The sequence below is a fragment of the Pristiophorus japonicus genome, chromosome 1 (genome assembly GCF_044704955.1).
Source record: "Pristiophorus japonicus isolate sPriJap1 chromosome 1, sPriJap1.hap1, whole genome shotgun sequence".
Taxonomy (NCBI): domain Eukaryota; kingdom Metazoa; phylum Chordata; class Chondrichthyes; family Pristiophoridae; genus Pristiophorus; species Pristiophorus japonicus.
Genome location: NC_091977.1, coordinates 373,122,905 through 373,147,378, shown reverse-complemented (window position 1 = coordinate 373,147,378; position 24,474 = coordinate 373,122,905). Strand labels below are relative to the sequence as shown.

General features: G+C 46.2%; 1 protein-coding gene across 4 annotated transcripts in view; it reads right to left on the bottom strand.

Moving 5' to 3' along the window:
* LOC139273836 (lethal(3)malignant brain tumor-like protein 4) overlaps positions 1–24,474 on the bottom strand; it is a 563,891-nt gene that overhangs the window by 276,041 nt on the left and 263,376 nt on the right. The window lies entirely within an intron of this gene.

Sequence of the window (24,474 nt, the reverse complement as noted above, 5' to 3'; positions counted from 1 at the left end):
TGAACAGTGACTTTATAGTGCAATTTACAGTGGGAAAGGTATTTTTATTGGTACTGAGTAAATTATTAAGATCAAAGGCATTTTAGTTATATTTTTTTCATTTAAAAATATTCTGGAGATTTAAAAAGAATGGGGCCTGTATTATCTCAGCCTGTATTGCTGACTACCTGTCTAATGGAGGATCCAGATGGGAGAAGGTTTATTGAGCAGAGTTATCAGGGTAATGGAGGAGGTCGCAGACTAATGATGAGGAGGCTTTAGCCGCAAAGGATTTTCAGGCAGAAGCGCTCATACTTGGACCTGACCGAACAACAGTGTGTTCGAAGGTTGCGCTTCCAAAAAGAAGTGATCAATGAGATTTGCCAGCTCATTAAGGCAGACCTTCAGCCCAGTACCACCAACATTATTGCACTCTCTGTCGAGATGAAGGTGACTGCGGCACTTTCCTTTTATGCATGTGGCTCTTTTCAGGCATCAGCTGGGGACATATGCTGCATTTCTCAGTACGCTACTCATCACAGCATTCGACAGGTAACCGAAGCACCGTATGCACACCGGATGGAATTTATAAACTTCCCAATGACCAGGGAGGCACAGAGCGAAAGGGCTTTGGGTTTTGCACACGTTGCCAGCTTCCCCAAGGTGCAGGGTGCTGTTGACTGTACCCATATTGCCCTGCGAGCACCATTACAGGAGGCTGAGGTGTACTGAAACCATAAGGGATTTCACTCACTCTACGTGCAGATCGTATGCGACCATACACAGCACATAATGGCAGTGAATGCCAACTTTCCAGGGAGCATCCATGTTGCGCACATCTTGCGTGAGAGCACTGTGTCTGACCTGTTGAAGTCTGAACCACAAGGTAAATGCTGGATGCTGGGGGACAAAGGGTACAGCCTCGCCACCTGGCTCTTGATCCCCCTGTGGAGCCTTCAGACAGAAGTCGAACAACGATATAATAAGAGCCATATAGCCGCGCATAATATTATCAAAAGGACAATTGGAGTGCTGAAGCAGCGCTTTTGATGCTTGCACCACTCGGGAGGCAGGCTGCAATACCACCCTGAGCCGGTTGCTCAGTTCAGTGGTGTGCTGCATGTTGCATAATTGAGCGCCTCTTTCTTACACCCGCCCTTCCCTTTCTCACTGCCCAAGCCCGGATCTCCCCATGCTGGTACCAAGCCAATATGCAGCACTGCACCCCGAGTGCTGTTGCTGTCGTTGAGGGTCAGACATTGCAGGCGCAATAAGTGGGGCCTCAGGAAAAACTCATGATGTGGAAGGCACGACTTCAGGGCTGGAAGCTGCTGGCAGCTCCCCACACTCAGGTGCTGTCTGTTATGTATGTAAACTTTGTAATCGAGTAAGACTTGACACCAGGGGGCGCACCTGTTGGAGACCCAAGGATCACCTGTACACCTCGTGCAAGTAAGTATAAAAGGTTGTCTGCCATGCTGCTTCCTCACTCTAGCATTTGATTAAAGAGACTAAGGTCACATCAGTTTGAGCTTAGTCTTGTGGCGTTATTCTGGACATAACAATTGGCGACGAGTAACAGATCACGAACTTTCATGCGGTCATGGCTGCCGTTGGCATTCTTGAGAGATTTGTTGAGGGTGATGATTGGGAAGCCTTCGTTGGGCGTCTTGACCAGTACTTCGTGGCCAACGAGCTGGATACGGACAGAAATGCAGTCAAAGCGCAGGGCGATTCTCCTCACCATTTGTGGGTCCGCGATATATGGCCTCATCAAAAATCTGCTAGTACCGACGAAACAAACGGACAAGACATATGCAGAGTTGTGCACGCTGATTCGGGAACACCTCAAGCCAAAGGAGAGCATCTTAATGGCCAGGTATCGCTTTTATATGCACCATCGCTCCGAAGGCCAGGACGTGGCGAGCTATGTCGCCGACCTAAGATGCCTTGCGGGACCGTGCGAATTTGCCGGATTTTGGGGGGAAATGTTGCGGGACTTTTCGTGCTTGGAATCGGCCACGAGGTCATTCTTTGCAAACTGCTGTCTGCTGAATTCCCAGATCTGAGCAAGACCTTTACAATAGCCCAGACTTTCATGTCCACGAACGGTAACACTAAGCAGATATCTTCTCAGCATCGAAGCTCACCGGCAAGTACTGTGCATAAAATAACACCTTCAGCAGGCAGAACTATACATGGCAGGACCTACACGCCTGCAGAGGCCAGACCTAGGATGACTCAGAGTCCACCGTGGGGCCTGAATGCGAATCCATTAACACCATGTTGGCGGTGCGGGGGTAATCATCGAGCCCATCAATGTGATTCAAGCACTATGTGTGCAAAGGCTGCTGAACAATGGGACACTTCCATCAAATGTGCAAACGTGCTGCGACTCACCACGTGGCAGAGTCGGCAGAAGATGACCGATCCGGCGCGGATCATGCTGAATGAGTAAGAGAGGCAACTCAACCCGAGGCTGAAGAGGAAGCCCTCCGATATTGTTGAAAGTCAAATTAAACGGCATTCCAGTTTCCATGGAATTGGACACGGGGGCGAGTCAGTCAATTATGAGCCAGAAGGCTTTTGAGAAACTGTGGGGCAACAAGGCACAAAGGCCAAAACTAAGCCCAATTCATACAAAGCTGCGCACTTACACCAAGGAGCTCATACCAGTCATTGGCAGTGCGGCAGTGAAGGTATCGTACGATGGAGCTGTGCATGATTTATCACTATGGATTGTACCAGGTGATGGCCCAACGCTGTTCGGCAGAAGCTGGCTGGGAAAGATCCGATGGAACTGGGATGACATCGAAGCGCTGCCTTTGGTGGATGACGCCTCGCGTGCTCAAGTGCTAAACAAATTTCCGGCGCTATTTGAGCCAGACATCGGCAACTTCACAGGCGCCAAAATGCAGATCCATCTAGTCCCTGATGCACGGCCCGTTCATCACAAGGCCCGAGCAGTTCCATATATGATGCGGGAGAAAGTCGAGATCGAACTGGACAGACTTCAACGTGAGGGAATTATATTGCCAGTCGAGTTCAACAAGTGGGCCAGTCCAATTGTTCCGGTGTTGAAAAGCGATGGCACAGTCAGAATCTGCCGAGACTACAAAGTAACGATCAACCGAGTCTCATTACAGGACCAGTACCCACTACCCAAAGCGGAGGACCTGTTCGCAACGTTTGCAGGGAGGAAGTCGTTCTCCAAGCTGAATCTAACCTCTGCTTACGTGACACAAGAGCTGGCTGAATGTTCAAAAAGATTGACGCACAAAGAAATGTTCATATACCATAGATGCCCTTTTGGGATTCGCTCGGCTGCCATCTTCCAGAGGAACATGGAGAGCCTGCTGAAATCGGTTCCGCGCCCGTTGCGTTCCAAGACGACATCCTGATCACTGGTCGTGACACCACTGAACACTTGCACAATCTGGGAGAGGTTCTAAAGTGACTGGACAGAGTGGGACTCAGGCTGAAACGCTCCAAGTGTGTTTTCCTGGTGCCGGAGGTAGAATTTTTGGGGAGAAAGATTGCGGCATCAGACCCACGGACTCTAAAACGGAGGGCATCAAGAATGCACCCAGACCACAGACTGTGATGGAGCTGCGTTCATTCCTGGGACTCAACTATTTTGGTAACTTTCTACCCGGGTTGAGCACTTTGCTGGAACCTTTGCATTTATTGCTACGTAAGGGTGACGACTGGGTTTGGGGTAAATCTCAATAGACAGCCTTCGATAAGGCCAGAGACCTGCTATGTTCTAACAAGTTACTTGTATTGTATGACCCGTGTAAACGTTTAGGACTAGCTAGTGATGCATCTTCGTACGGGGTCGGTTGTGTGTTACAGCAAGCCAATGTGTCAGGCAAACTGCAACCGGTTGCATATGCGTCCAGAAGTCTATCTAAGGCTGAAAGAACCTACAGTATTGTTGAGAAAGAAGCATTAGTATGCGTATATGGGGTGAAGAAAATGCACGCATGCCTATTTGGACTCCAGTTCGAGCTCAAAACCGACCACAAATCGCTCACTTCGTTGTTTTCAGAAAGCAAAGGTATTAACACCAATGCTTCGTCCCACATCCAGAGATGCGCACTAACATTATCTGCGTATGAATATGTAATCCGCCACAGGCCAGGCACTGAGAACTGTGCCGATGCCCTCAGTCGGCTACCGTTGCCCACCACCGGGGTGGAAATGGCACAACCCGCAGACTTGCTTCTTGTAATGGATGCTTTTGAGTGCAAGGGGTCACCCGTCACGGTTCGCCAGATCAGGACCTGGACTAGCCAGGACCTTTGAAAAACTGCTTCCTTAAAGGGAGCTGGTCAGCTGTTCCCGGGGAAATGCAAGACGAAATTAAGCCGTTTTACCGATGCAAGGATGAAATGTCCATCCAATCGGATTGTCTCCTATGGGGGAACTGCGTGGTTTTGTCAAAAAAAAGGCAGAGAAATGTTTATACGCGACCTACACAGTACCCACCGAGGCTTAGTTATGATCAAGGTTATCGCCAGATCGCATGTTTGGTGGCCCGGCATTGACTCGGAATTGGAGTCATGCGTACACCAATGTAACACTTGCTCACAGTTGAGCAATGCACCAAGGGAGGCCCCAATGAGTCTGTGGTCATGGCCCTCCAAACCGTGGTCCAGGGTCCACGTAGATTTCGCTGGCCCCTTTCTAGGAAAGATGTTCCTAGTGGCAGTGGACGCTTACTCTAAATGGATTGAATGTGTAATAATGTCATCATGTACGTCCACTGACACCACTGAAAGCCTCCAGGCCATGTTCGCCACCCATGGTTTGCCTTTCGTTCTTGTTAGTGACAATGGACCATGTTTCAACAGCTTGTAATTCAACGAGTTCATGATCCGCAATGGTATCAAACATGTGCCCTGTTTAAGCCCACATCCAACAGTCAAGCGGAACGGGCAGTCCAAACTATCAAGCAGAGCTTGAACCGCATGACGGACGGCTCCCTGCAGACCCGGTTATCTCGGGTTCTGCTCAGCTACCGGACGCGACCCCACTTGGTTACCGGGGTTCCCCCGGAAGAATTGTTAATGAAGAGAGCACTCAAAACCAGGCTCTCCTTAGTCCACCCGGATCTCAATGATCACGTAGAAACCCGGCGTCACCGGCATAACATGTACCACGAGTGCCCGGCCGTACCGCGTGACAATGAGGTTAATAACCCTGTATTTGTTCTTAATTACGGTCATGGTCCCAAATGGGTTGCTGGCACTGTTTTAGCCAAGGAGGGGAATAGAGTGTTTGTTGTCAAACTTCTGAATGGACAAACGTGCAGAACGCATTTGGATCAGACCAAACTGTGATTCACTGACAACTGAGAACAGTTTGAAGAGGACATTACCATCATTGATCCACCGACACACACCCGACCAGCAATCGACCTCACTGTCAATCACGAGGATGAACTCACCATGCCCGACAGTCCGATCAGACCAGCCGTGCTGCAGTGCAGCAATGATCCAACCAATTCACCCATGCCAGGACTTCAACTCAGGCGATCAACCGGGAACGAAGAGCCCCTGATTGCGTCAACTTGTATTTAAGAGTTTGGGAGGGAGTGATGTTATGTATGTAAACTTTGTAATAGAGTAAGACTTGCTATCGAGGGCGCACCTGTCGGAGACCCAAGGGTCACCTGCACACCTCGTGCAAGCAAGTATAAAAGGTTGTCTGCCATGCTGCTTCTTCACTCTGGAGTTTGATTAAAGAGACTAAGGTCACATCAGTTTGAGCTTACAGCATACAGTCTTTGTGGAGTTATTCTGGACATTACACTGCCGACCCGACTACTATGGCACGGGGGGATTCCGCGCCATTTCCTGATCCCATCGATTGCCGCATGGCTTCGACAGAGTTGGCAGTTGTCGTCATCACAGTTATCAGACTTATCCTCCGACTGCTGTTCTGATAGAGCCACGATGTTTGCGGCTATCGTAGCCATGGCCTTGAGCAGCCCTCGACCTATGAAGATGCTGGCCTGTGACAGACACACCATGTCCTGGTACACGCCTATCTGTCGTGCAGCCACCGACCTTTTCTGCACCAACCTCTGTCGCTGCAGCAAAGGCGCTGCAACACTGGAGGTGCGTTGCTGCACACCGCTTGGTCCCGCAGAATCAGAGGAGGCATGGGGGAGTCCCATGAATATAGAGTCGGTGGTGGTAGATGTTCCAGCTGGCCCACATGGAACTGGTGTATCCTCCTCCATCTCCAGCCCTACCTCCACCTCCACTGGCTCCAGGATCAGCAGCTCTTCCTCTTCGTCTTCATCATCTCTGCCAGTGGTGAAGTCGGGAGAGGGCTGGGTGACGCTAGAGGTGGAGGCAGTGGGTCTCTCGTCTGGTTTTTCTGTGGAGGTGTGGTCTGAATCGTCCGAGTCTGGAAATACAGAACAACATTTAAAAATGCTTGGTACCAGGGGAGCGAGTAGGGTTACATGAGTACATGTCGTACTTAAATGTCCACCGCTGCTGCATTACTGCATTACGTATCGCAGACAGACAATATGCAGACAGGCATGCATTGTGTTACATGCCCCCAACATGGCAGTACATCACATGGGGCCAATATTACAGTGCAATAAACTTACATTACATTACATGAGGCCAACATTAGAGTTACAGTTACATTACACGACCCGACAGGACTGCAACACAGACAGGGGATTGTATTCAACATACCATCCTATGTGAGTAGGTCAGCTCCAATGCCGGTGATGGCATGGTTGCTATCCCCGACCAGGGACAGGGCACAAGAACAACACAGCACAAGAAATAGGAGCAGGAGTAGGCCATTTGACCCCTCGAGTCTGCTCTGCCATTTAATAAGATCATGGCTGATCTGATCATAGACTCATTTTCACTTCCCTACCCGCTCCCCATAACCCATTAGTCCCTTATCTCCACCTTAAATATATTCAATGAGCCAGCCTCCACAGCTCTCTGCGGCAGAGAATTCCATAGATTTACAACTCTCTGAGAGAAGAAATTCCTCCTCATCTCAGTTTTAAATGGGTGGCCCCTTATTCTGAGACTGTGTCCCCTAGTTTTAGTTTCCCCTATGAATGGAAATATCCTTTCTGCATCCATCTTGTCAAGCCCCCTCATTGTCTTATAAATTTCCATAAGATCACCTCTCATTCTTCAGAACTCCAATGAGTATAGGCCCAACCTACTAAACCTATCTTCATAAGTCAACCCCCTCATCTCCGGAATCAACCAAGTGAACCTTCTCTGAACAGCATCCAATGCAAGTATATCCTTCCTTAAATACAGAGACCAAAACAGTACGCAGTACTCTAGGTGTGGCCTCACCAATACCCGTACAGTTGTAGCAGGACTCCTCTGCTTTTATACTCTATCCCCCTTGCAATAAAGGCCAACACTCCATTTGCCTACCTGACTACTTGCTGTACCTGCATACTCACTTTTTGTGTTTCATGCACAAGGACCCCCAGGTCCCTCCGTACTGAAGCACTTTGCAATTTTCTCCATTTAAATTATAATCTGCTTTTCTATTTTTTCTGCCAAAGTGGATAACCTCACATTTTCCTACATTATACTCCAGCTGACAAATTTTTATTCACTCACTTAGCCTGTCTATATCCCTTTGCAGATTTTTTGTGTCCACCTCACAATTTGCTTTCCCACCCATCTTTGTATCATCAGCAAACTTGGCTACATTACACTCGGTCCCTTCATCCAAGTCATTAATATAGATTGTAAATAGTTGAGGACACAGCACTGATCCCTGCGGCATCCCACTAGTCACTGTTTGCCAACCGGAAAATGACCCATTTATCCCGACTCTCTGATTTCTGTTAATTAGCTTTATCCATGCTAAAATATTACTGCCAACAGATCTCTATTTCTGTCAATGGCTCTTGGATTGTGGGTCCTGCTGATTGGCTGCTATTGCAGATGTCTTCTTCTGCAGAAAGTGAAGTAAATGAGAGTAGAAATCTTCAATCCATTTAACATCGCAGACACACAGGGGGTTACTCACACACACACACACAGACACACACATTAAAACACTGCGTGGATCATCTTGTCATTGCTTGAAAGCACAAATACATCGCCATAACCTTAAGATAACTAACTTCATCCATGTGACACTGAACTTACATTTACATGGTACATGGCACATGTGGGGATGCATAAATAAAATCATTACTTACTCTTGCAACCCTCACCAGGTTGTTCCACCTCTTACGGTACCTTTCCCTGGTATGTACCATGGTAGTTTTGGAGGACACAGCCTCCCCGATCTCGTCCCATATTTTGTTGTACTCCTTTGGGGGAGGTGGCTTTCCACGACTATCCTTCGTTACGTCGGAGTACCTCTCTGTAATATTCTCGTGAAGGGCAGGTAGCTCCGTCCCGTCGAAGACGGGCACCCTCAATCTCCCGTCCGTCTCGATGTTACTGCGCTTTGACTTTTTCTTTTAACATTTCCATTATATTTATGTTATGATTTTTGATTGATAAAATATGTCTTAATTGTTCAAACTGTATAATTATTATTTGTTCGGAATATTTTTTAACTCTGCAATCGTTATTAAACCAACAGACCCTCGACTAGCTTGCTGCTCCTTCTCACTCTCTCTCCTTTGACCCCTAACCCCCGAAATCGCAGGTAAAAAGCTTCTGTGAAAAAAAACAGAAAAAAAAAATCACGCATGCGCAGTTCAGTGCCGCACCATCCATCAAAAATAAAGTCAATCTGGATCGACTGCAATGTTACCTACTGTCCGCTGCACACCGCTCGCATATCACTGGCATACCGCTGAAAAAAATCAACCAAAATTGCACTCTTCGGTCTCGGTGGTATGCCGGCGGTTTGAAACGACGCACCGCCAGCATACTGCCGAGAAATGGGTGGACCTTATGTAATGACCAATTTCGGGCCCGCAACCTTTTGACTCAAAGGTGGATGCTACTACTGTGTCAAATTGATACAGAAAACACATATATATAGCACTTAGAACAGTTAATCCACTTGGCTTCTAAACCTACACACCAGTACAAGCAAACCTTCCCAAAATGTCTGTTTTCTGCACCCATCCAATGTTCTCCCCTCACCCTTTCTCTCCTGAAAACTACATCGCACATTGGGGTATGGTTCCAAAGATGCCTACATTCCTCTGGTACATTGCACAAGTGATCCTTCTTTTTGTCTAAGTCAAGACAATGAATGGCAGAAAGCTAGTCCACTGTGGAGGGTATCAGCTTAACTTGTCCTCACCCAATCCCAAAGGGTCTGCTTTGGCAGAATGTATAACAAAATTAAAATTGGACCCGAAAGCAAATTCTAATCACAGAGCATTTACCATTCCTAAAACATGACTTGATTTTTTACAATATATACATTTTAGATATAAAGGTAAACACCGGAGGCACAGAACAAAATACATAGGTGCATATAATGTAATGTTTATCACAAGGAATCAAAAATAGTTATGTTAAATCATAATCTAGGTACATCAGGTAAAAAAAAGGTGTTTAACAGTTGGATTGTGAAACTATGGTAGTCTCTTGTGGTCTTCACAGTGCTATGTAGTAAGCAGTATAACCTGAGATTTATGTTAATGATAAGCACTGCTGGAATATAGCAATGAGTCAGTTCTATTTGGATATGTAAAACTGAAAGTAGGTCACTTGAGTCTTGTCCCAATGTGCTGTAATGAAGTACCTTTCAACAGTTCCAGTTTATTTTATGTTGTTTACGTTAAAGTTACTTGGGTTGAGGTGGAGATTATATTTCAAATTTTAGAAGCGGATGATATCCTATTTAATTTTATGCCAGAAGAATTTGGAAACAACCATGTTTTTTTTCAAAAGAAAATTGAATGGGTTAGGCAGTATGGTGTCTTGTCACAAAATGATAGGTTACAGTACAGATTTGATTTTCCCCATGCCACTGAGCTCTTGTGATTTCTACTGATCAACCAACCAATAGTCGCACTCAACACCTGAAATTGCATTGGAAAGACAAAACCAGATGCTTATTCAGTAAAATTACTGTAGAATTGGGTGTTCCAGAGTGAGGGAACACAGGTTGACAGGTCAGACATTGCAAGCTCTACTGCAAGATGTCAGAGAAATGCAACACACAATTTATGGGACTTATACTCCTCCCCAAAGAAACTATGTCAGGCATGGCTGAAAGAAGGCTGCACCAATGGACCATCACAGTCCCAAATATAGCTGACACTCAGGGGCCGAAATTCAGGTACGCCAAAAAGCTGGCGCACCGATGATTTTCTATCTGTTTTACCGCCAGGAGAGAGGCTGTCCGATTAATTTTCAGATCTTTGAAGTTATTTTTTTGTTGGACCGGAAGTCCGTCGTAGTGGGGGCGGGAGTTCGGCGGTAAGGCAGGCTGAGGGGCTGAATTTAGGGCGGGACCGGGACTCTGCCGCTGTCACTCAGCGGTGGAGTGGTGGTGACGTAACAGCGAATGTGCGTCACCACACTCTCTCCCCTCCGTTAAAGGGTAGAGAATCCGTAATTTTATATCTTCGGCCACTGAGCCACCAGGGAGGGTTTCGGCTGGGCCAGCGGCCTGGCACCCAAGAGGAGGTACCAGGCTGCCCGTTGGTGGCCCAGCCGATCCCGTGGGCACTATTTTGCTGGCCGATTGGGAAGTCGGCCGGCAAAAATAAAGACATGGCAGCCGGGGCAGTGGGCCCTCCCCTTGAAGGGTCGCCGTGTTGCCGGGCCGCACAGTGAGGAGAATGTGCACCGACAGAAAAAGCTGTTGGGAGCACCGTGCGGCGGGGCAACGATTTTTTTACCTGAATTTCAGTTGGTGTATTTTCCAGGCGAGGGAGAGCGGCGCTGCGCGTTTTGATGAAACTGGGCAAAATTGGGCCCAGGCCGAAAAATCCCCGACCTGAATTTGGGTTGGGGCCGCCAGTTGACCACAAAGCGGCAGCCACGGGATTCCGCTGCATGGCTGCTGAAAACGGGCAACTGGTCTTTCTGAAACCCTAAATTTCAGCCCCCCAGTCTCCAGTCAATTATACTGATACACTCCATTGGAATATCAACGCAGGGATGGTTGATTGACGACATGGTAGCTTCCTGTGTATCAGGTACGAACATGAAAAATTATGTCACACACTAGCTGCACATTAATTGAAAGGAACTGCTTTTCGGGTTTATAAAATAGAGGGGGTTCATTGCCCTATCAGTACAATCAATAGCACCCTACTCCGAGGGGAATTCCTGCTAGCCTATCACAGTTGTCTGTTCGCTCTCTTTGTTTTACTGTGTTTATTAAGAATGTGGTCATTTGAGATGCCTACATGAACAGAGCACTCACAAACTGTTTTATACAATGGTGTACATCTATCTCCCTTACTGATGTGACTGAGCTTACTTAAGGCAACATGAAATGACAAAGCTGCATAAAAAGGTTCCGATTACTTCTTAAGCCACTGAAAAGACTTTTCTCCATGTTGCTGGTTAGACTTTTGTTGGAGACGGTCATTGCCCGGCACTTGTGTGATGCAAATGTTATCTGTCACTTATTAGCAAGACCTGAATGTCGGCCACATCTTGCTACATGTGGGCATGGACTGCTTCATTATCTGAGGAGTTGCAAATGGAACTAAACACTGTGCAATCCTCAGCGAACATCCCCACTTCTGACCTTATGAAGCAGCTGAAGATGGTTGGGCCTAGGGACTTGCCCTGAGGAACTCCTGCAGTGATGTCCTGTGAAGTTACTCAACTATAAATGCAGACTCAAGCTTTCTCATTTCAGCCTCTTCAGTGATGTCTGTTCCATGCGTGCAAGCTGAACACATCATGTGCCGAATGTGACCTAATTGTCCTAATGCACAAATTGAGTATAGTAACTCTTGCACGGCTAGATTTTCATTGGGTGATTTTGTCAATGTTAGGAAATGGTCTGTACCTGAGCACTACAACAACAAATTGCATTTATATAGCATCTTTAACGTAGTTAAATATACCAAAGCACTTTGCAGGAGCATTACTAAACAAAACTTCACACTGAGCCGCATAAGGAGGTTATTAGGGCAGGTGGAGGCAGGTTTTAAGGGGCGAGAGAGAGCGGTAGAGAGGGGGAGAGAATTTCGGAGAGAATTTCAGAGCTTAGGGCTGAGGCAGCTGAAAGCATGGCTGTTATGTTCAGAATAACTCTACAAGACTGTATACTGTAAGCTCAAACTGTTGTGACCTTGGTCTCTTTAATGTAACTCCAGAGTGAGGAAGCAGCATGGTAGACTGTCTTTTATACCTGCTTGCCCAGGATGTGCAGGTGACCCTTGGGTTTCCCACAGGTGCGCCCCCTGGTGGCAAGTCTTATACAATGGTAAAGTTTACATACATAACATCACTCCCCCCCACCAAAGTCTGAGATACAAGTTATTTACAAGTTGAGGCGATCCAGGGATCTGCGTTCCCGGGTTGATCGCCTGAGTTGAAGTCCTGGCATGAGTGAGTCGGTCGGATCATGACTGCACTGCGATGTGGCTGGTCTGACTGTCGGGCATGGTGGGTTCATCCTCGTGGTTGACCGCGAGGTCGATTGCTGGTTGGGTGTGTGTAGGTGGATCAATGATGGTAATGTCCTCTTCAAACTGTTCTTGGTTGTCAGTGAATCACAGTTTGGTCTGATCCAAGTGCTTTCTGCATGTTTGTCTATTCAAAAGTTTGACAACAAACACTCTATTCCCCTCTTTGGCTAAAACAGTGCCAGCAACCCATTTGGGACCATGACCGTAATTAAGAACAAACACAGGGTCATTAACCTCAATGTCACGCGATACGGCCATGCGATCGTGGTACATATTATGCCGGTGATGCTGGGTTTCTACATGATCATTGAGATCCGGGTGGACTAAGGAGAGCTTGGTTTTGAGTGCTCTCTTCATTAACAATTCTGCAGGGAGAACCCTAGTAAGCGAGTGGGGTCGCGTACAGTAGCTGAGCAGAATTCGAGATAACCGGGTCTGCAGGGAACTGTCCGTCACAGGTCTGAAGCTCTGCTTGATAGTTTGGACTGCCCGTTCCGCTTGACCATTGGATGTGGGCTTAAACGGGGCAGACCTGACATTGCGGATCATGAACTCGTTGAATTCCGAGCTTGTGAAACATGGTCCATTGTCACTAACAAGGACGTCGGGTAAACCATAGCTGCTGAACATGGCCCGAAGGCTTTCAATCGTGGCAGTGGACGTACATGTGACATTATTATACATTCAATCCATTTAGAGTAAGCATCCACTGCTTCTAGGAACATCTTTCCTAGAAAGGGGCCAGCGAAATCTACTTGGACCCTGGACCACGGTTTGGAGGGCCATGACCACAGACTCAGTGGGGCCTCCCTTGGTGCATTGCTCAACTGTGAGCAAGTGTTACATTGGTATACGCATGACTCCAATTCTGAGTCAATGCCGGGCCACCAAACGTGCGACCTGGCGATAGCCTTCATCATGGCTATGCCTGGGTACTGTGAAGGTGGCGCATAAAAGTTTCCTAGCCTTTTTTTTGCAAAACTACACGATTCCCAAATAGGAGACAATCCGAATGGATGGCCATTTCATCCTTGCGTCCGTGGAACAGCTTAATTTCGTCTTCGGGAACCGCTGACCAGCTCCCATTGAAGACGCAGCTTTTTATTAGTGATAGCACAGCGTCCTGGCTAGTCCAGGTCCTGATCTGGCAGCTGTGATGGGTGACCCCTCGCTCTCAAAAGCATCCATTACAAGAAGTAAGTCTGCGGGTTGCGCCATTTCCACCCCGGTGGTGGGCAATGGTAGCCGACTGAGGGCATCGGCACAGTTCTCAGTGCCTGGTCTGTGGCGGATTACATAATCATACGCAGATTATGTTAGTGCCCATCTTTGCGGGACGAAGCATTGGTGTTAATACTTTTGCTTTCTGAGAACAGCGAAATAAGCGGCTTCTGGTCAGTTTTGAGCTCGAACTGGAGTCCATTTGGTGCATTTTCTTAACCCCATATACGCATGCTAATGCTTCTTTCTCAACCATACCATAGGCTCTTTCAGCCTTCGATAGTCTTCTGGATGCATATGCAACCGGTTGCAGTTTGCCTGACACATTGGCTTGCTGTAACACACAACCGACCCTGTACAAAGATGCATCACAAGCTAGTACTAAACGTTTACAAGACAAGTAACTTGTTAGAACATAGCAGGTTTCTGGCCTTATTAAAGGCTGTCTCTTGAGATTTACCCCAAACCCAGTCGTCACCCTTGCGTAGCAATAAATGCGAAAGTTCCAGCAAAGTGCTCAACCCCGGTAGAAAGTTACCAAAATAGTTGAGGAGTCCCAGGAACGAACGCAGCTCCGTCACATTCTGTGGTCTGGATGCATTCTTGATGGCCTCCGTTTTGAAGTCCGTGGGTCTGATGCCATCCACTGCAATCTTTCTCCCCAGAAATTCGACCTCTAGCGGCAGGAAAACACATTTGGAGCATTTCAACCTGAGTCCCACTCTGTCCAGTCGCTTTAGAACCTCTTCCAGGTTGTGCAAGTGTTCGGTGGTGTTGCGACCAGTGATCAAGATGTCTTGAAACACCATGGTGCGCGGAACCGATTTCAGCAGAATTTCCATGTTCCTCTGGAAGATGGCAGCAGCCGAGCGAATCCCAAAGGGGCATCTGTGGTATATGAACAGTCCTTTGTGCACGTCAATTTTTTTGATGGTTCAGCCAGCTCCTGTGTCATGTAAGCAAAGGTTAGATCCAGCTTGGTGAACGACTTCACCCCTGCTAGCGTTGTGAACAGGTCATCCTCTTTGGGTTGTGGGCACTGATCCTGTAACGAGACTCAGTTGATCGTTACCTTGTAGTCCCCGCAGATTCTGACCGTACCGTCGCTTTTCAACACCAGAACAATTAGACTGGCCCACTCGTTGAACTCGACTGGCAATATGAGCCCCTCTCGTTGAAGTCTGTCCAGCTCAATCTCGACTTTCTCTTGCATCATGTATGGAACCGCTCGGGCCTTGTGATGAACGGGTCGTGCATCAGGGACTAGATGGATCTTCACTTTGGCGCCTGTGAAGTTGCCGATGCCTAGTTCGAATAATGATGCGAATTTGTTTAGAACTTGAGTGCACGAGGTGTCATCCACTGAAGACAGTGCTTTGACGTCGTTCCAGTTCCATCTGATCTTTCTTAGCCAGCTTCTGCTGAACAGCGTTGGGCCATTGCCTGGTACAATCCATAGTGGTAAATCATGCCCAGCTCCATCGTACGCTACCTTCACTGCCAATGACTGGTATGAGCTCTTTGGTGTAAGTGCGCAGCTTGGTGTGGATCGGGCTTAGTTTTGGCCTTTGTGCCTTGTTGCCCCACAGTTACTCAAAAGCCTTCTGGCTCATAATTGACTGACTCGCTCCCATGTCCAATTCCATGGAAACTGGAATGCCGTTTAATTTGACTTTTAACATTATCGGGGGATTTTTGGTGGTGAAGGTGTGAATCTCATACTTTTCTTCTTCAGCCTTGGGTCGAGTTGCCTCTCTTACTCGTTCAGCGTGATCCGCGCCGGATCGGTCATCTTCCGCGTGGTGAGTCGCAGTATGTCTGCACATTCGTTGGAGGTGTCCCATTGTTCCGCAGCCTTTGCACACGTAGTGCTTGAATCGACATTCATGGGCTCGATGATTACCCCCGCAGGTGGAAGAAAGATGGATACGGATTTGCGAGGCAACAACACATTCTTTGAATAGGAAAGAGAGGTTGGAGATGCGGTGGTAGTTTGCAAGGACAGAGGTGTCAAGGGTGTTTTTTTTGAGGTGGCGATGAACATAAGAACATCAGAAATAGGAGCGGCAGTAGGCCATTTGGCCCCTTGAGCCTGCTCTGCCATTTAATAAGATCATGGCTGTTCTGATCTTGGGGTCAGCTCTACTTCCCTGCCCGCTCCCCATAAATCCTACACTCCCTTTTTGTTCAAAAATCTGTCTATCTCCATTTTAATATATTCAATGACCCAGCCTCCACAGCTTCTTGGGGCAAAGAATTCCATAGATTTGTATCCTCTGAGAGAAGAAATTCCTCCTTATCTCAGTTCTAAATGGGCGACCCCTTATTCTGAAACTATGACTCCTTGTTCTAGATTCCCCCATGAGTGGAAACATCCTCTCTGCATCCACCTTGTCGAGCCCCCTCAATATCTTATATGTTTCACTAAGATCATCTCTCATTCTTCTAAACTCCAATGAGTATAGGCCCAACCTGCTCAATCTTTCTTCATAAGTAAACCCTTTCATCTCAGAAATCAACCGAGTGAACCTTCTCTGAACTGCCTCCAATTAAATAAGGAGACCAAAACTATACGCAGTACTCTTCGGGCCCAAAGTTCATCGACATACCACCCACTAACCGCCCAAAAACCTAAGTTTCGCCCAAAAATAGGTACAGATCGCCGACATACCGCCCGGCAGTATGGCTATGCACACCGCCCGCCCATGCAGACAGTCGACATACCGGCCAAAAGTGTAAAATTCATGACATACCACCGAAACTACATACCATCCTGGAAAAGGTGCTTTTAAATGGATCTTAAGTGGGCAGTATGTACACAGAGCTGACAGATTTGTTTGATATTACACAGATCTTTATGGTTCTCCACAGTTTGATGTATTTTTAAATGGATTGTAGTATTTTCTAGTGTTAGGCAATAATATAAATAAGAACATAAGAACATAAGAAATAGGAGCAGGAGTAGGCCATACTGCCCCTCAAGCCTGCTCCGCCATTTAATACGATTATGGCTGATTCGATCATGGACTCAGGTCCACTTCCCTGCCCGCTCCTCATAACCCCTTAATTCCTTATCGGTTAAGAAACTGTCTATCTGCCTTAAATTTATTTAATGTTCTGGCTTCCACTGCTCTCTGAGGCAGCGAATTCCACAGATTTACAACCCTCAGAGAAGAAATTCCTCCTCATCTCAGTTTTAAATGCGCGGCCCTTTATTCTAAGATTATGCCTCCTACTTCTAGTCTCCCTATCAGTGGAAACATCCTCTCTGCATCCATCTTGTCAAGCCCCCTCATAATCATATGTTTCGATAAGATCACCTCTCATCTTCTGAATTCCAATGAGTAGAGGCCCAACCTCCTCAACCTATCCTTATAAGTCAATCCCCTCATCTCCAGAATCAACCGAGGTGAACCGTCTCTGAACTACCTGCAAAGCAAGTATATCCTTTCGTAAATATGGAAACCAAAACTGTAAGCAATATTCCACGTGTGGCCTCACCAATAACCTGTACAACTGGAGTAAGACTTTCCTGCTTTTATACTCCATCCCCTTTGCAATAAAGGCCAAGATTCCATTGGCCTTCCTGATCACTTGCTGTACCTGCATACTAACCTATTGTATTACATGCACAAGTAACCCCAGGTCCCGCTGTACCGCAGCACTTTGCAATTTTTCTCCATTTAAATAATAACTTGCTCTTTGATTTTTTTTCTACCAAAGTGCTTGACCTCACACTTTCCAACATTATAGAAACATAGAAAATAGGTGCAGGAGTAGGCCATTCGGCCCTTCAAGCCTGCACCACCATTCAATAAGATCATGGCTCATCATTCACCTCAGTACCCCTTTCCTGCTTTCTCTACATACCCCTTGATCCCTTTAGCCATAAGGGCCATATCCAACTCCCTCTTGAATATATCTAACGAACTGGCATCAACAACTCTCTGCGGAAGAAAATTCCACAGGTTAACAACTCTCTGAGTGAAGAAGTTTCTCCTCATCTCGGTCCTAAATGGCTTACCCCTTATCCTTAGACTGTGACCCCTGGTTCTGGTCTCTCCCAACATCGGGAACATTCTTCCTGCATCTAATCTGTCCAGTCCCATCAGAATTTTATATGTTTCTATGAGATCCCCTCTCACTCTTCTAAACTCCAGCGAATACAGGCCCAGTCAAGCTAGTCTCTCCTCATATGTCAGTCCTGCCATCCCAAGAATCAGTCTGGTGAACCTTCGCTGCATTCCCTCAATAGCAAGAACATCCTTCCTCAGGTTTGGAGACCAAAACTGAACACGATATTCCAGGTGAGGCCTCAGCAAGGCCCTGTACAGCTGCAGCAAGACCTCCTTATTCCTATACTCAAATCCCCTAGATATGAAGGCCAACATGCCATTTGCCTTCTTCACCGCCTGCTGCACCTGCATGCCAACCTTCAATGACGGATGTACCATGATACCAGGTCTCGTTGCACCTCCCCTTTTTCTAATCTGCCGCCATTCAGATGGCTTCATATTTTTGCCATCGAAGTGGATAACCTCACATTTATCCACATTATACTGCATCTGCCATGCATTTGCCCACTCACTTAACCTGTTCAAATCACCCTGCAGCCTCTTAGCATCTTCCTCACAGCTCGCACCGCCATCCAGCTTAGTGTCATCTGCAAACTTGGAATGTTACTCTCAATTCCTTCATCTAAATCATTGATGTATATTGTAAATAGCTGGGATCCCAGCAGCGAGCCCTGCGGCACCCCACTAGTCACTGTCTGTCATTCTGAAAAGGACCCGTTTATCCCGACTCTCTGCTTCCTGTCTATCCACGTCAATACATTACCCCCAATACTATGTGCTTTAATTTTGCACACCAATCACTTGTGTGGGACCTTGTGAAAAGCCTTTTGAAAGTCCAAATACACCACATCCACTGGTTCTCCCTTGTCCACTCTACTAGTTACATCATCAAAAAATTCTAGAAGATTTGTCAAGCATGATTTCCCTTTCATAAATCCATGCTGACTTGGACTGATCCTGTCACTGCTTTCCAAATGCGCTGCTATTTCATCTTTAATAATTGATTCCAACATTTTCCCCACTACTGATGTCAGGCTAACCGGTCTATAATACCTCATTTTCTCTCTCCCTCCTTTTTTAAAAAGTGGTGTTATATTAGCTACCCACCAAGTCCATAGGACCTGATCCAGAATAGATAAGACTGTTGGAAAATGATCACCAATGCATCCACTATTTCTAGGGCCACTTCCTTAAGTACTCTGGGATGCAGACTATCAGGCCCTGGGGATTTATCGGCCTTCAATCCCATCAATTTCCCCAACACAATTTCCTGACTAATAAGGATTTCCTTCAGTTTCTCCTTCTCGCTAGACCCTCGGTCCCCTAGTATTTCCGGAACATTATTTGTGTCTTCCTTCGTGAAGACAGAGCAAAGTATTTGTTCAATTGGTCTGCCATTTCTTTGTTCCCCATTATAAATTCACCTGCTTCTGACTGCAAGGGACCTACGTTTGTCTTCACTAATCTTTTTCTCTTCACATATCTATTGAAGCTTTTGCAGTCAGTTTTATACTCTATCTGCCAAATTTTTGCCCACTCACTGAGCCTGTCTATGTCCTTTTGCAGATTTTTTGTGTCCTCCTCACACATTGCTTTTCCTCCCATCTTTGTATCATCAGCAAACTTGGCAACATTGCACTCGGTCCTTTCTTCCAAGTCTTTTATATAGATTGTAAATAGTTGGGGTCCCAGCACTGATCCCTGCGGCACCCCGCTAGTTACTGATTGCCAACCTGAGAATGAACCATTTATCCTGACTCTCTGTTTTCTGTTAGTTAGCCAATCCTCTATCCATGCTAATATATTATCCCTAACCCCGTGAACTTTGATCTTGTGCAGTAACCTTTTATGTGGCACTTTGTCAAATGCCTCCTGGAATTTCAAATACACCACATCCAAATGGTCTAATATTGAACTATAATAAACATTTTCTCTCACCTACCAGTCTCTCCCACACTCCTGTCACTCCCCCCTCAGTCTCTTCCCCCCATCCCAGTCTCTCCCAACCACCCCCCCACCCCAGTCTCTCTCTCTGTCTCTCACCCCTCAGTCCCTCTCGCTCTCTCTCATCCCCCAGTCTCTCCCACACCCCAGTCTCTCTCTTTCTCTATGTCCCCCCCCAGCCTCTCTCTCTCACCCCCAAGTCTCTGTCTCTCTCTCTCTCTCTCACCCCTCAGTCTCTCTCATCCCCCAGTCCCGCCCCCCCCACTGCGATCTCTTCCCCACCCACAGCGATCTCTCCACCCCCCAACAGCGATCTCCTCTCTTCCCCCCCCCCCCCAGAGCAATCTCCCCACAGCGATCTGTTTCCCCCCCCGCCACACAGCGATCTCAGGCCAGCAGTCTCTGACCTTTCGTTGGTGCATCTCGGGGGCAGAGTCTGACAGCCGCGCATGCGTGTGCACAACTCGGGAGCCGATGATTCCCAAGTCAAAAGGCCTCCTCCGCTGCACATCACCTGCTGCACTCCACTCTGGTTACCGCCGAGAAAAGTGGGATGAAATTCCGCCCACTCAGCCCCAGCGGTACCAGGCAGTAAAAAATGACGCACCGCCCAGGGACCGCCGAAAAACGGGTGGAACTTATGTTTCACCAATTTCAACCACCTAAGTGTGGTCTCACCAATACCCTGTACAGTTGTACTGGACTGCCCTCCTTTTATACTCTATCCCCCTTGCAATATAGGCCAACATTCCATTTGCCTTCCTGATTACTTGCTGTTCCTGAATACTAACTTTTTGTGTTTCATGCACAAGGACCCCCAGGTCCCTCTGCACTGCAGCATTTTGTAATCTCTCTCCATTTAAATAATAATTTGCTTTTTTATTTTTCCTGCCAAAGTGGATAACCTCACACTTTCCCGCATTATGCTCCATCTGCCAAATTTTAGCCCACTCACTTAGCCTGTCTGTATCCCTTTACAGATTCTTTGTGTCCTCCTCACAACTTGCTTTTCTATACAACTTTGTATCAGCAAACTTGGCTACATTACACTTGGTCCCTTCATCCAAATCATTAATATATGTGGTAAATAGTTGAGGCTCCAGCACCGATCCCTGTGGCACCCCTCTAGTTACCATTTGCCAACGGTAAAATGACCCATTTATCCCGACTCTCTGTTTTCTGTTAGTTAGCCAATCCTCTATCCGTGCTAATATATTACCCCCAACCCCATGAGTAAACTTTTATGTGGCACCTTATTGAATGCCTTCTGGAAATACACCACATCCACTGGTTCCCCCTTATCCACCCTGCTCATTACATCCTCAAAGAACTCCAGCAAATTTGTCAAACATGATTTCCCTTTCATAAAACCATGCTGACTCTGCTTGACTGAATCATGCTTTTCCAAATGTCCTCCTGCTGCTTCCTTAATAATGGACTCCCAGCATTTTCCCAACAACATATGTTAGGCTAACTGATCTATAGTTTCCTAACTGATCTATAGTTTGCAGTTTTCCAATCATCTGGTACCTCTCCAGAATCCAGGAAATTTTGGGAGATTGCAACCAATGCATCCACTATCTCTGCAGCCACTTCTTTTAAGACCCTAGGATGCACTTTTTCTTTAGTGATAGTGATTGTTTTAAGTTCCCCACTCCCTGTGACCCGTAATTATCTATTATTGGGATGTTTTTAGTGTCCTCTACCATGAAGACCAATACAAAATATTTGTTTAAAGTCTCGCCCATTTCCCTGTTCTCCATTATTTATTCCCCCTCTAAGTTGGTCTCATCCTCTAGCTACTCTCTTCCTTTTTATATACCTGTAGAAGCTCTTACTATCTGTTTTTATATTTCTTGCTAGTTTACTCTAAAATCCCTCTTCTCGCTCTATTATTTTTTTCGTAGTCCTTTGTTGGTGTAAAAATATTTCCCAATCATCTGGCCTCCCACTAATCTTGGCAACATCGTATGCCATTGTTTTCAATTTGATACCATCCTTTACTTCCTTAGTTAGCCATGTATGGTCCTCGCTTCTCTTAAAGTCTTTCCTTCTCACTGGAATGTATTTTTGTTGAGAGTTATGAAATATCTCCTTAAATGTCTGCCACTGCTCATCAACCGTCTTGCACTTTAATCTATTTTCCCAGTCCACTTTAGCCAACTCTACCTTCATACCTTTGTAATTGCCTTTATTTAAGATCAGGACACTGGTCTGAGACCCAACTTTCTCACCCTCCAATTGAATTTGAAATTCAATCATGCTATGATCACTCTTTTCTAGAGGATCCTTTACTATGAGATCATTTATTAATCCTGTCTCATTACACAGTACCAGATCTAAGATAGCAATGACTATTAGATCATGCCCATTTATATATATTTGTGCTGTTAACTCATCTATCTTGTTACAAATGCTGCGTGCATTCAGATAAAGAGCTTTTTCCCTGCTTTGGGTGATGACGGCAGATTTGAAAGGGAGGAGGACAGTAACTGAGGAGAGTAACCTGATAACAGTATCAGCTAACATGGGGCAGGGAAAGGAAGTTGGGTGGTCAGCAGTTTGGTAGGAATAGGTTTAAGGGAGCAGTAAGTGGATCTCATGAACAAGATGAGCTCGAAGAGGACGTAGAATCATAGAAATTTACAGCACGGAAGAAGGCCAATTTGGCCCATCGTGTACGTGCCGGCCAACAAAGAGCTATCCAGCCTAATCCCACTTTCCAGCTTTTGGTCTGTAGCCCTGCAGGTTATGGCACTTCAAGTGCACATCCAAGTATTTTTTAAATGTGGTGAAGGTTTCTGCCTCTACCACCCTTTCAGGCAGTGAGTTCCAGACCCCCACCACCCTCTGGGCGAAATCATTTCCCCTCTAAACCTCCTTCCAATTACTTTAAATCGATGCCCCCTGGTTGTTGACCCCTCTGCTAAGGGAAATAGGTCCTTCCTATCCTAGGCCCCTCATTATTTTATACACCTCAATAGAGCTGGACTGTATCTGTGCTGAGCTGGACCCTAATAAGAATGCCCCAGTTTCAATGGGGGAGAAATTCGGTCACGCCTCTGTTGCAACGTTAATCCAGGCGGAGCGGTACTTTTAGCGCCTTGAAAAAGTTTGCGTTTCCCGCCCAGAAATTCGTCGGAATCGTTCGAAGAGCTGACGGACGATAAATCAGCCGTTGCACACCAGAGCTGGGGGGTCGGTAACAAAAGTTTGGTTAGTACATTTTGTGGACCCATTTCACATGCACGGAACTCTGAATCAGATCCCGGGAAAAGCCGAGTCTTAAAGGCATGGCATAGCAATGCATCCATTAAAGTTTTAGAAATGACTTTTTCGCAAACTGAACTGTTTATGTCTCTCTGTCGCTGCAAACTCAGAGGCTCACCACCATGTTGTGTGTAAACATTGCACTGACTGTGACTTCTGAGGGAAGCGCTTCCTAATCCTTTGAAGTAGCTACCAGTTAATGATGCTGCAAGCCTGTACCGACTGTTTTTCCAGACGTTGTTATTGGCGGGAACTCAATGAGGCGGACGCACCGAATTTACCGACCGGGGTGCACCAGTATTACGTCATAATTGGAGTGATCGTCAGCAGCCAGGCGCTAATGGTTTGCGCCCCCGGTGAGCCTCTAATGAATATTCCGTTGGGGCGCTAAAAGCTGCGCGCCCATTCGCTAAGCTCTAACGCTTGCATTAATGCCCCCTCTGGCCGCGAACTGAGGCTATAGACAAGCGAATATCCAGATCTTAGTTTTTACAATCCAATTTCCTTCCAGCAAATAATTTAAGTACACCCTTATGTCGAATCTTGAGTAGTCTTTGCAGTTCAAATAGGAATACATCAAATGAAATACAGCGGTGAAGTTCATAAGTTTGAAAGAATTAGCGATTTTGGACAATAACTGAGGTCCAGTTAACCAGAGTCAGTTTGAATGGCAATGGCCACTGTGGACCACTATGCAGGATGGCATTAATCTTTAAAAAGTTTATGATTTTTTTCAGATTAAGTTATAAATATAACTGAAGAAACCTGATAAGAATTCAAAGGAAGCACCTCTCAAGGATGGCAGGAGAAAATTTGGAAACTTTTTCTGATGTGTAAAATAGAACAGAAAGCTGGGTGACAATGGGTGAAAAAAGCTAAGTGCATTTTCCAAAACAAGCCCTAAGATGCAGAGGGTGAAGATCACCTGGCAACTCAGATTGTAAACTTCTTCAAAGGGCAGTTCTGTAGATGGCTTGGGATGACAGCAATTATTAATTCTACGTGGAGGTTAAATGAACGAGGAAGAGTTTCCCTATTAAAATTGATCAGGTCTGCAAGTATCATTAAGAAAATTGCTTTAGTTTACAGAAATTAAATTTGCTTAAGGTTATGCGCAAATTAATTTCTAAAATCATGTTTTTTCATGAGTTCAGATCTATGAACAGCTGCTTCCACACATCAGTATAATATTTTCTTGACACATATCAGGTGGTTATAATTATTCTGAGAAGTAAGTAATGTAAGTGGAATTAAAATGTAGTTTAACATTAAGATTTTAATTATTTTCAAAGCCTCTGAAGAATTATTTTAAAATTACTGACAAACTGTGCAGATAAATAACCTGAATGGCAGCTTAGGATGATTTCTGGAGCCATTTATAAATGTGTTAGC